Source organism: Thamnophis sirtalis, unplaced genomic scaffold (assembly GCF_051295495.1).
Source record: "Thamnophis sirtalis isolate CommonGarterSnake01/CBP01778 unplaced genomic scaffold, rThaSir2_p1.2 scaffold_4, whole genome shotgun sequence".
NCBI lineage: Eukaryota > Metazoa > Chordata > Lepidosauria > Squamata > Natricidae > Thamnophis > Thamnophis sirtalis.
The window spans coordinates 24,123,032-24,136,342 of NW_028261384.1; the positions used below are offsets into that span (position 1 = coordinate 24,123,032).

At 37.9% G+C, this 13,311-nt stretch overlaps 1 long non-coding RNA gene across 1 annotated transcript; it reads right to left on the minus strand.

The window, feature by feature from the left end:
- Positions 1 to 9,211: 9,211 nt before the first annotated feature.
- Positions 9,212 to 12,200, minus strand: LOC148045784 (uncharacterized). Its single transcript, XR_015696232.1, has 4 exons — positions 12,072 to 12,200; positions 10,842 to 10,899; positions 10,363 to 10,411; positions 9,212 to 9,458 (listed from the first exon to the last, which is right to left on the minus strand). It is a non-coding gene; the product is annotated as an uncharacterized LOC148045784 (long non-coding RNA).
- Positions 12,201 to 13,311: the final 1,111 nt, after the last annotated feature.

Below are 13,311 nucleotides of genomic sequence, written 5' to 3' on the forward strand. Positions count from 1 at the left end.
CATATGCACCAAAGAAAAATTCCTTGTGTGTCCAATCACATTTGGCCAATAAAGAATTCTATTCTATTCTATTCTATAATATATTTTCCAAATAGAATTTGGGAATAAAGCAGTGCTGAAAGAGATTGATATATCACTGTCATAGAGTCAAAACAACTATTCCAGTTTTTATATGAACAACTGTCCTCATCTGAGATAGAAAGTAAGTCGGGAAAACGCTTTACACAAAACAGTCACATTTCAGAAACAAGATTTCAGTGTTTGCAGCTCAAAGGCTTTTATTCTTCCTCAAAGTATGTGCTCGTCCCTAATGTTAATGCACTGCATTGTCCTCTCATTGTCCTGGGTTTATGAATAAATAATTAGCCTTATTTAATTAATGAGGTCTGGCTAATAATATTCCCAAACTGTCTCTGCTTTCATATCCTTCAGTAATGAAATATGTTCCTGACTCGTGTGAATTCATAAGAAGTGGGGAGAAAAGAGAAAGGGGGAAGAGAATAAGGGACTTTTCATAATTCAGTGGTGCTTAAAAATTTCAGTGACAGACTGTGTGCAAAGCATCTTAACTCAGCTAGGAAGACTAGAGTCTATCTCTCTCCCTCCCTCCCTCTCTCCCCCCTCTCTCTCCCCTCCCTCTCCCTCCTCCCTCTCTCTCTCTCTCTGTCTCACTCCCAACTCCAAATTGAAATAATCTCATGGTATCAATGCCAGATATCTATATTTTAAGGCACATGAATCTCTTATAAGGAAGCATCAGTCTGTAAACAAAAGAGGTATTTCTTGATTGCATCAACCACACATATGTGTTACAGTTATCATAGAATAGAGAAAGAAAGAAAACAGAAATAAAAAGGTAACATAGATAGCACATTTCAGACATAGGAAAGACTTTTTTTCAGATCTATGCATTGGCTGATGTTATATTTTAGCAGAGATTCCAGGATTCTCAACTTGTTTTTTTTTTTTTTTATCTTCCATAATGCTTTAAGGGGGAGGAGAAAATGGGGAACAGAGCTAATGCTTTTATACAATTATTGTAGTTAGGACAGACAGAAGGAGATAAGGGATTACGCCTGAGGCAAAAGATCCTCCTATCCACATAGTGCTGTCAACCAAACTGCAAGATACTAGTGAAAGCCCTCTGCCCCCCTGCTGTAACAGTGGCAACAGGCTAGCTTAAATAGAAAGAAAATCATGCTGTGTAACACATGCGTCTTGCCATCATTCTGTTCCCCCAGCCAGAGTCTTCTGTTTCATTCTACCGAACGCAGTGACAGTCCTATAGAAAAGGTAAACAATGATGTGTCCCGGTTATTAGCAGCTGCATTGAGACAAATGGAGATCCAAAAATGCAATTAGCACAGCACCGTAGAATGCAATCACTTTTCTTGCTGTATTGGGTATCCTATAAAAGCATCACTGTGCATTAAAAACAAACCCGAGGGAAATGTTAATAGGAACATTATTGCATTATGGTAATGATTTAAAACCGACTGTGATTATTTCAAAGTGTGTGGGTCTGCCCATGTTGTGTTGCACAGTTCTAAACAATGTGAGCAAATGCAGTTAGTCTACTTTGATATAACACCATCCCACTGTCTACTCAAGACATGCAAATTCTTCATACATTGACTCTATGACTAGGATTCACATAACATACTTGTGGATTGATGTGTTGTGTCAATCAGTCATGTGGTTTTTAATCTGTGGATTCCGATTTAGCATATTCTATGAATCTGATCAATTTTTTATATTCAATATATTTTGAGAAATTATGTCCTCTCATGATATATGAATATAGTCCATGCATTTCATTATGCCTAGCTCTGAAGACTGCAAGTGAGGATAATGTCATAGAAGTTTAAAATATTAGCTTTTCACCCAATCATCTCCCTAATAAAAAAGCTTTTCCTTCTGCATCAAGTTTTATTTTATGAATCTTATTACAGGTAGTCTTCAAGTTACAACAGTTTCTTTAGTAACTTATGACCATTATTCACATTTATGACCATTGCAGTATTCCTATGGTCATGTGATCAAAATTCAGATGCTTGGCAAATGACTCATATTTATGACAGTGTCAGTGTCCCGGGGTTATGGGATCACCTTTTGCAAAATTTTGACAAGCAAACTGAATGGGGAAGCCAAATTTGTTTAACAATTGTGTTACTAAACAACTACAACGATTCACTTAACAGCTGTAGCAAGGAAGATCGTAAAAAATGGGAAAACAATTATTTAACAAATGTTTCACTTAACAACAGAAATTTTGGGTTCAATTGAATCGTAAACTGAGAACTATCTGTATTTGATAGAAATGATGAAGCCACAGACTTTCAATATGATATCATCAAACAAGTGGTGAAAATGATGTAATTTTTATAATTTGGATGATGTCATCAAGACACAAGTGATATTATTTGCTTCCCCTAATAGAGAACAATTGATGAAGCCATTTAGTCATGCTAATTAACCAGACTAATTAACATCGATTAATCTGATACCATCCTACTCATAGTTTCACCATTTTTGTTTGTTGAAACTGCTCAGCATTATACATTTTACATGCCTGGGACTTTAATTTCAAAAGCATGCTAACTGAAAGCTGCTTTAGCAACAGACTTCAGATATAGTGTATACACAAGCATTTCTTTGTAAAGAGGGCCCTTAGATTTGGGATAGGAGAACAAAGACTTTTTTTCTTGGGACTTATCACACATGGTAGAAATGTTGGGGCTACAGAAGGCTGGGATTTTAGAATAGAATGGAATGGAACAGAATGGAAAAGAAAAGAAAAGAATTATTTATTGTCCAAGTGTGATTGGACACATAAGAAATTGTCTTTGGTGCATATGCTCTCAGTGTGCATAAAAATACAAGATGCATTCCTCAAGAATCATAAGGTACAACACTTAATGATAGTCATAAGATACACATAAGGAATCAGGAAACAATCAATATCAATAGAAATCCTTAGGATACAAGCAACAAAGTTACAGTCCTGCAGTCATAAGTGGAAGGAGATGGGTGATAGGAATGATGAGAAGACTAATAGTAATAGTAATGCAGCCTTAGTGAATAGTTTGACAGTGATGAGGGAATTATTTGTTTAGCAGAGTGATGGCGTTTGGGGAAAAACTTTCTTGTGTCTAGTTGTCTTGGTGTGCAGTGCTCTATAGCATAGTTTTGAGGGTAGGAGTTGAAACAATTTATGGCCAGGATGTGAGGGGTCTGTAAATATTTTCACAGCCTTCTTTTTGACATTTTGTACATTTTGGTCTTTATTCAAGCAGCAATAAATGGCTTTGTTACCATTCTTCTTCAATCCAGCAACATATGGACAGACTAAGTATTTTCATTTGGATTCCTGCACTGAGCAGTGATTAGAGCCAATGGTTTAATAGGCTCTTTTCTACTCTAGGATTCTATGATTGATTCCTTATTTTCACATTTTCAGCTTTTTTTGCAACAGCTAATATAGGGGAAACAATTAGGACTATTGAATTTTTATGCTTGCTTAAAATGTTATTTTCTTATTTAAAGCTATGAGTCTGTGGCTCAGAAACAACCTACACATCTTTGATGTGTAGCGCCTTGCCAAACTCTGCAAACAAGAGTGGTTTTATTTTAAAAATATAAGATTTTAGATTGCCATAAAGGTACCAGGATTAACCACCAAGTGAATTATTTATAGTTCATTTTGGAAAGCGAACGTGTTCTTTTGCTACTCACTGGGTTAGCAAAACAAAAGACTTGGGAGTCCTATGGTTAGATGCATTCTGGGACCCTGTGAGAAACTCGGGAACTTTCTTTTGAAGCAGAAACCTCTCACTTTCTCACTCTTTGTCATCTTTTAATTTCTTCTCAAATTTCCACACACAAAGATGCAGACACACAGAGCAAAGCCAGATTGCAGTCACAACATGGTCTAAGAGGATTGGGCTGTGACTGCAGGCATCTTCCAGAGTTAGAGAGCAGCAATAACCTGATGAGAGTTTTTTCGAGAGCTTTTGTGTCCTGATGTCCATCTGTTGTCCATAGATTCCCCCAGCACTGTTCTGATTGGGACCACTTCTGAAATATGTCCACCTATCTTCCTGCCTAGTCCTGCAATCTGCAACCACCTATTCCCATTGCAGGCCAAGACCAGGAGAACTTGGTGTGTGTCAAACCTTCAACAAAAGGGAACTCAAGAAATAGGCTCAGCAGGGATTCCCAGGATGTTCTTTATTTTGGTAGGATGGAATAACAGAATCTTGAAAGCATGCCAGAGTTTCTTTCTGTATCAAACAAAATCAAATTGGGATTACTATGAGTTTCCTTCTTATGTATTTCTCCTTCCTGGGATAGAATCACCTTTCCTGAAAATTCTCCTTCAACCAGCTGCTTGTTCTTTCCCCACTCCCAAGGCTATTTCTTGTCCCAGTCCAGGGCATTCTTTTGTGTGATGTGCTGTTGATCCTTGGCTCATGTGTGTCTCCCTCCCAGTAGTTACAGTTTAATATGTGACACCTTATAGAAGACCCATAACTCTTGGTTGAAGCTAGCAATGGGATCCTTTCACAGACCTACTAATTGTGACATCTTGGAGATCTAAGTCAAGAGCTGTGAAAAAGTCAAAGCACATTAGTTGGGGAGGGAGATTTGCACATGGGATTCAAAAACAAAGTGTTGGATGTTCATAGCATGTAGACAGGAAGCCTGATCTGGTCAAACGGGAGAGAGGAATAAAGGCTTTCCTCGACAACAGAAGCATTGTCCCAGTAGCCAGCTTCTTTCATGCTGTCCATATGGACATCCAGAAACTGATGTTCCTCCACTTAATTTGTCTGAGACATTTATATACATGTGCATATACTTTTATCAGATAATGCTATGCAGAACTAGAACTTTACAAGAATGCAGCCCCATTGCCTAGACAAGCCAAGAGCAAAGTTTGTGTGTAGCTCCACCTTGATATGCGTAAAATAGGGTAAAGATGTGATTGGGGACCCTTTTATGCTGGCTGGCTCATCCAGGTCTATTCACGAGGAGCTCATCATATTTTTTTTTACAGGGGGCACAATTACAGATACATCTATTATTTAGGAAGCACCACTAAAACTTAGAAGCCCTGATGTTCTATGTTAGGGAACTGTACTTACTACCCCACTTTAAAATTGCACTAGACAAGGCAATTGCCACCCAAGAATTTGCCATTGTTTGCTTCAATCCCCTTGAGTGTGTTTCTCCCTGAACATCCTTAAATAATTCTTTTTTCTTCAAAAACCACAGAAATCAATAAACCTTAGTTTGGCTTATCTGGAATTTCACCTCCATAAGGTATTTGTCATTAGACAGAAATAATGAGTGTCATTCTTGTTTAGTTTGATGTCACTGCTAAAATGGCTTATTGATAAATCAGTGATCTTGTTTCAGTGCAGCAATATGAATGTGCCTGGTAACATTCAGGAGGAAAAACCCAGTACTATTACAGCAGTAAAAGAAGAACTGCTCTGGCACCAAGACAAAGCTGTGAAGTGAAATGAGAGCTGGAATACCAACTGGTTTCCCCCTCGCCCCTCCCCCATGTTATGGCAATTGGAAGCAGGCAGAAGCACTGCAACATCTCCCCTCACTCCAGTCCATCAAAGTATTTCTTCTCCCTTCTCCTTGAATGTTAGTTTGGAGAGATATTGTCTCTTCTTCCATTTCAGAATACAGTCAGGCACACATGCAGCATTCATACTTTCTCCTCAATAGACCATTATAATTGAAGAGCATATATCTTGACTGCAATCATGGACTTGTCCTTTAGATGGCATCAAAGAGACATTTCTATAAAACACTTGGCTGCCCTCTAGTGTCCAACTACAGTTTTGCAACCTGTGTCTGGTATGCCTACATATAAAATGATCTGTACTGTTTTTTTAAAAATGTTAAGTAAAAACAATTGGGAAGAAAATCTATAAATGAAAACTATTAAAGAAATATATATATATGTGTGTATGTATGTATGTATGTATGTATATATATATATATATATATATATATATATATATATATATATATATATATATATATATATATATATATATATATATATATATACACACACACACACACACACAAACTGAAGTGAAAACAGAAAATATAAATACTAAAGTAATAAAGTTTTCTCTCTCTTTCATGTAATAATGTCTGGATTACAGTCAGGAATGTTTCTGTTTGAGTATCCTGTTCTAAAGAATTTCTTTTCAAAATCAGGAGAAAAGATTTCTCTGCAGTCACAAAGCATGAGCAATCAGTCTGAGTTCATGTTTTACAAAGTCAGCTTTATAGCTAAGCTGCATTTATGGGCTGATTACACTGTTAAAATCACAGTGTACTCATGTTCAGAGACCATGATAAAGCTTAGCATCACTATCATTCTGTATGTGACTCCTTTCATTGTTTTTTTTTCTAACGTTCTAGCATATTTTCCTAACAATGAAGTGTGAGCCTCTTATTGCTGAAGTTAACTATGAATCTCCTTTCCTTTACTTTCATGGGAGTATTATGGAATGGAATGGAATGGAGTGGAGGAGAGGAGAGTACAATGGAATGGAATGGAATAGAATAGAATAATTTCTGGTGCATAAATTCTCAGTGTACATGCAAAACAACAGTAGGTCATTGGATTCAAAATCATTGCCTACACTCACTTAAAATATTCTCATCCTCCTATCCACTCAGCTGAAGCTAATCTAGTCTGAAGGCAAAAGGTAGTTCACTGAGTTTATATCATTTTGATTACATTTTTATTTCAAAAGTTATCACAAGTCATCCTGCAGATTTTTACAGAAATTCAAAGTTTTGATGGCACGTAAAATACCTTTAGCCTTTCTTTCTCTGGATCATTCCATAATTCATGCTTCAGAGATACATTCGCAAGTGGTCCTGGAAAGATTTCACACCAGCAGAAATTGGTTTTTCTAACCGAATCTCATTATATGAAACTAATCTCAATATGGGTTGCCCAGCACTGATCCATAAAAGAACAGCATTTTGTATTCATGAGTGATTTGCTCCTTTTTTATTTTCTTTGTCTGATGGCATGGCCCAAGTAATGGACAAGTGAGATGAGAAGATACTGTCTCAAAGTCAGACTGCTTTCTATACATCCACCATGTATAGAACAAAGAGGGAGGGAGGAAGAAAGGAAGGAATTCACTGTAGCTTTTTTGAGATATGATCTTAATTCTATCACATTGTTAACATTATCACAGCACTATATACTGGAAAAAAAAAGATGATTCTGAATTTAAGGTGGTTTCTAAATATTGTAGGAAAATTTTAATGAAAACCTATTTGTCTCTGTTACTTTTTTTTTTTTTGAGCAAATCTACGACCAATCTCCTATTTTAAAGTAAATTAATTTGGAAAGTAACTGAGTCATTTTTACATAAATATGATGTGTTTTATATTATATGTTCAAGCATATATAATGAGGATTCATTCTAGTTCAATTTATTTAGTATAGTGCAGTCTTTTTTTTTTTAAGTGGTTACTTCACTTTAACCAAAATATATTATAGAGTAATTATGTGTCTGATATGGTTTTTTTTTTACTCTTTTACCAATTGAGATAATTGATTTCTTTCCAAAATTAGTATGCTAATTTCTCAAAAATTACCATTTGAATATTTTAATTTTGTTTTTATTTATTACTAAATTTATATGGCACCATCTTAGCAGAGGCGACTCTATTTTGATTCTTCTGTACTTAATTTTAAAAAAAATTAACTCCAATTAAAACTGCTTATTTGTATTTCTAAATCCTTAGATTCACATCAGATTAATAAGTCACATATCTAGAAACCAGATATGGTAGGATTTTGTGTGATGCAACATGATTCCTATTTAAACTAAGATACAGTTTATGTTCTGTAGATCCTCTCAAGATTTCAAATAAGCCTATAACTTGGCAAAGGCATTGTCTAGAAAGCAGGCAAATATTTTTATTTCACCTCCATCCCTCCTGCCTCTCTTCCTGCTATTGACCTAGATGCGTGTTTTATTTTGTTTTCTTAAAAAAAACCCTCTTGACTTATATTCATTCTTAGCTATTTCAAAGTTGAGGATACAACCTTTCTACTTTAGGCAACTAGAAAAATTATGAGTTTTTTTATATTTCTTTAAAAAAGAAATGCGGAGAAAAGCAGAACATTTTTTTAAAAAGGTTTTCAAACTGGCAGCCTTCTATTTCAGAGACAAAAGCAATAGCCATGAACTAAAATGTATTACAGAAAGCACTGACTCAGTTGAAGAACCATTTCTACCTCTGTTAATAGTTAGAGAATGTTGGAGTTAGCAATAGCAATAGCAGTTAGACTTATATACCGCTTCATAGGGCTTTCAGCCCTCTCTAAGTGGTTTACAGAGTCAGCATATTGCCCCCAACAACAATCCGGGTCCTCATTTTACCCACCTCGGAAGGATGGAAGGCTGAGTCAACCTTGAGCCGGTGAGATTTGAACAGCTGAACTGCAGAACTGCAGTCAGCTGAAGTAGCCTGCAGTGGTGCATTTAACCCCTGCGCCACCTTGGCTCTAGTTATCTGCAGAAACTAAAGTTTGGTCTCAGAAATAGAAAGGAGTGCTTCAATGACCTGGAACCATATCTGTGGCCTGAGTCCACTTTGACAATGAATGTGGGATTAACAGGGGTGGGCTACTACTGGTTCGTCTGGGTTTGAGAGAACCCGTAGCTGATGTTATGGCTGGTTTGGAGAACCTCCAAATCCAACTTCTGGCTGGCCCCTTCCACCCCACCCTTTCCAGGAGTCTCCATGCAACCTGTTTTGGATATGAGGTAAGTTTAGGGCCAGCACGGAGGCTTGGGAAGTTCCGGAAGGCCAGAAACGGGCCTCCGGAACCCGAGGGAGGCAGGTTTCACCCTTCCAGAGGCTTGAGGAAAGCCTTTGGAGCCTGGAGAAAGGGAAAACGCCCCTTCCCAATGTGGTGCAAGAGGCCAACTAGGCCATGCCCACCATGGCCATGCCCAGCCAGCAACTGGGCAGGGAATCCGTTGCCGAAGTTTTTGAAGACCCTCCCTGGGAATTAAGAGAGCACCATCATGGTACTCCATAACAATGTCCTGTTCCTTTGGCAATGGAGCATTAGGGATTAAGCACAGAAGAATAAACTTGTTGAAACTAGCAATAATAAGGGGAAATCTGATTCTATGAAGCTCACAAACGTTCGTTTTATTGGCACCGCTATCTTTCTTTTTGTAGAGCAGAACTCCACAGCTTATCAAAGGAGTCAGGTCATTGACACAAAACACAAATGCAAAATAAGCTTGAAAAAGATCCTTCTGCCTCCTATGACAGTGTCTGAACATAATGTCACTGAACCTCAGAACTTCGAGCCATCTCTCTGGCCCAGAAAGTCTGTCTCAGGAATTTCATCTCCTTGAAGAGAGTGCAAACATTGGCTGGGAAAAAAAACAGAAAATCAAATCATCCATCTTTAATGAAGGCCACTCCAAATCAAAAATTATTAATTAAGATTACAGTTCCAGCACAGATGGGTTGGGGTGAATGTAAAAGTGAAATGTAGTCTTCCATGTGACTTAGAAAGGAATTCAAGGCAGGAACCATTGTTTAGTTTCTGCTGAGTAGATAAAATATTATCTATTAAGCCTATTCCACAATTCTACTTTCAGCAATATTCAGCAACAAAATGCAAATTTGTATCTTGAACCTGAGTCTGCAGCTATTAAAAAAAAAACCTATCCCAAAACACTCTGGTGGTTATGTGAATGTTTTAATTAACTAAATTCATAATGTTGTCTCATAGGAGAAAACGTGTTTGAAGCTACTGAATCCTATTGAAATCAACCAGCATTTATTTCCGCCCATCTTTCTTTTAATCCTGAACATAAGGCTCTGTGTGCAGGATGGCTATGTATCATTAAGCCACTGATTATAATCATCACAGTTTAGCTTCAGGAACTGGACAGCCTCATGTGCCTATATTGTACTCTTCGTGGTAACTCTGTATCCGTAACAATTTGTGTTTCTATGGCAACTCATCTTCATACTTCATATGGTGATTATTCTAGTGCTATACAAACATATTAGTGCTGCTATTGTTAAGCACGAATATGCACACTTGCTGTAGAACTCATCCAATTACCTAGAGGTAACTTTTAATAACCTGAATAGAATTGCCTCCTAATGGAATGATAGAGTCAAGACTTGCATCATATTCAATGGGTCTACTTTAATTAAAATTAAACATGACTCTAACCCAGATATCCACAAGGCTAAGGTAATATATAGGAACAACAGAGGAGTATAAGAGTTGCTATACAAAGAAAACAGGATAGGACTCACATCCATTCTCAGGCATTGTGAGTACCGAATTAACATTTTGTCTTTAGACCTAGAAGAAAAACTGTTATGAACACCATGGACTTGCAGGTAGATTTAAAAAGCCCAAAGCATGTAAGGACAGGTTGCTTGTGATAGGCAAGAGGCATATTTGGAACCAACACACCCATAGCTTACTAAATAATGCATTATCCCTGAGGGCACTAAAGCTCAGTGAATTTGAGGTTACTGCTTCCTTAAGCAGCTATGCTAGCTGTTCTATTATTTAGTAAGATTCCTGAGAAGGAACCCTGACTTATGGCATTGGGTCTTTGCAGATTAACAATTTATGTATTGCAAATAGCGTCTGTGTAATGTATACTACAATGTTATTTGAGTTGGTTAAAATATCTCTCCATTTGTACCAGTGAGAGGCTGACCTCAGAATGGCCAATTCCCATTGAAAGTAATTATGGCCTTAGGAAATCTATACATCTACTTACCTATTTTGCTTAAATGTTCATCTTTTGCCACTAAATCAATAGATTCTCAAGTGGGATTCTGTGAACAAAAAACAACAAAAAAGCAATACCTAAAGAAAACATAGCAAACAACCCTCATTAAAGGAAGACAATGTTAAACTGTAGTTCTTAAAGCTCCAAAGCTTGGTAAGTATTAAGATTCAATACAGATTGAAGATACTAACCAAAACTTAGAGAAATGTCTATAGAAAGAACATTCCCTCAAATATTGTGGTTTGAAACAATTTGAATATCATCACTAGCATTTTCAATTCAGAATAGAAGCCAGGGTCGTTCCTCTGAAATCAGTGATAAACTGTTGCTAAGTGATACTCTAAATTGCAATGAAGCTACTGCTTTTCTACTTGATGTTCAATGAATTACCCAGATCCTTTATTTCATTTAATATAGACCCTAAATTGAAATGTTCTAGCTTCAACTGAATATTTACCTTTAACATCCTAAATGTGAAGCAAACATTTTTTAGCTTTTTTACAAGGCCGACAAGCCATTTTCCTACTCATATACTTTACAAATGTTGCATTCTAACAAACATTATATTGTTGTGACCTTGAAGCAATGAAATAAATTGTGATGAAACTAGACTTTCAGATTATGGCCTCATTTGTGTGATCAGAATTTTCCAAAACTTTGAATGTGTTTGAGTAAACAGTTGCAGTAATTAGGTATGTCTAGTTTAATGAAAAGAAGGACTAGGGGTGATATGATAGAGATATTCCAATATCTAAAAGGCTTCAACAAAGAAAGGATCGATCTGTTTTCCAAAGCATCTGAAGGGAGGACAAAAAGCACTGAGCTAAACAAGGAGAGAAATAACCTAACTAACCAACTAATAAATAACTAAGGAGAAATTTCCTGACAGTGAAAACAATTAATCAGTAGAAAAACGTGCCTCCAGAAGTTGTGGATGCTCCAACAAGGAATAAGCACATTCTGGGACTGGAGGCTAAAACATATGAAGAATGGTTGCTGTAATTGGGTGTGTCTAGTCTGGGTGTCGGCACGACTCCGAATGCCACTCTTTTGTCCCCCTGCTATGGGTCCCTGTCAGCTGAACTCACCACTGGCTGGCCCTGCCCTCAACCTCCCCTCCCAGTCACTTCTCGCCTGCCCTGAGAAGATAAGGGCGACTGCAGGGGATGGAGATTCACTCCATATTCCAGAGTGGGAGCAAAGCACCCCTGTACTTACTAGGTTTCACTGGTGCTTCTTCCAGCCATTGTTAGTGCTGCATGCAACTCAGTTGCTCAGGGAGATGTGCAACTTGGTCTCCACCATGAGACACTGGCCTGTGAGTTGTAGCCAAGGCTGCTGCTGTTGCCACGTCCATAGCCTCCCTGCTGCTCTCACAGCACAGTTAAATTTAGCACACTTCACAATGGGGGAGATAGCATCCTCTCTTCTTCCTGAAACCCATTACAATATGGAGCATTAGCCACAGCTGGGGTGGTCCAGTGTATTGCGGCAGAGAGCTTCTCAGGCCAGGCAAGGGGTGACTGGGAGGGGAGGGTGAAGGGCGGGGCCAGCAAGTGGTGGGTTCAGCCGACAGGGAGCCACAGCAGGGAGATGAAAGAGTTTCATTTATCACAGAACCTGAAATGACTCTTGATTTAAATCATGGTAAAAAGCACCCAAAGAAAGAACAACATCAGCAAGAAAAAAACAAACAAACACTCACCTGGTTTTGGAAATGGTTCAAGAGGGAACACACACATACACACACATGAACGAGAGAGAGGAGAAAGAGACAAAGAGGTGTGAGAGAGAGACAGAGAGGAAGAAAGAGAGAGAAAAAGAAAGAGAGAAAGAGAGACGCAGCGAGAGAGAGAGATACCTGTTTTCCTACAGAAAAGAAAACACTAAGAGCCACAAAACCTGGGTAGGCATGGCTGGAAGTGTCATGTGACTGGGTGGGAGTAAGTGACATTGAGTTGGCCACACCCATCCAGTTCTGTGGCTCCCAGTGTTTTCTTTTTTGCAGGAAATGGATCCATATGCACTTTGAATGTTTAAAGTTGGAGAGCTCGGTCTAGTTTAATGAAAAGAAGGATTGGGGTTGACATGATAGCAGGGTTCCAATATTTCAGGGAGTGCTACAAAGAAGAGAGAGTCAAGTTATTCTTCAAAATCCCTGAGGGCAGAACAAGAAGCAATGGATGGAAACCAATCAAGGAGAGAAGAAACCTAAAACTAAGGAGAAATTTCCTGACAGTTAGAACAATTAATCAATGAAACAACTTGCTTCAAGAACTTGTGAATGCTCCAACACTGGAAATTTTTAAGAAGAGATTGGTCAACCATTTGTCTGAAGTGATGTAGAATCTCCTGCTTAAGCAAGGGATTGGACTAGAAGATCTCCAAGATCTCTTCCAGCTCTGTTATTCTGAAAACTGACCTACTTTTAAAATGCAAATCCTGCTAACAATGTCTT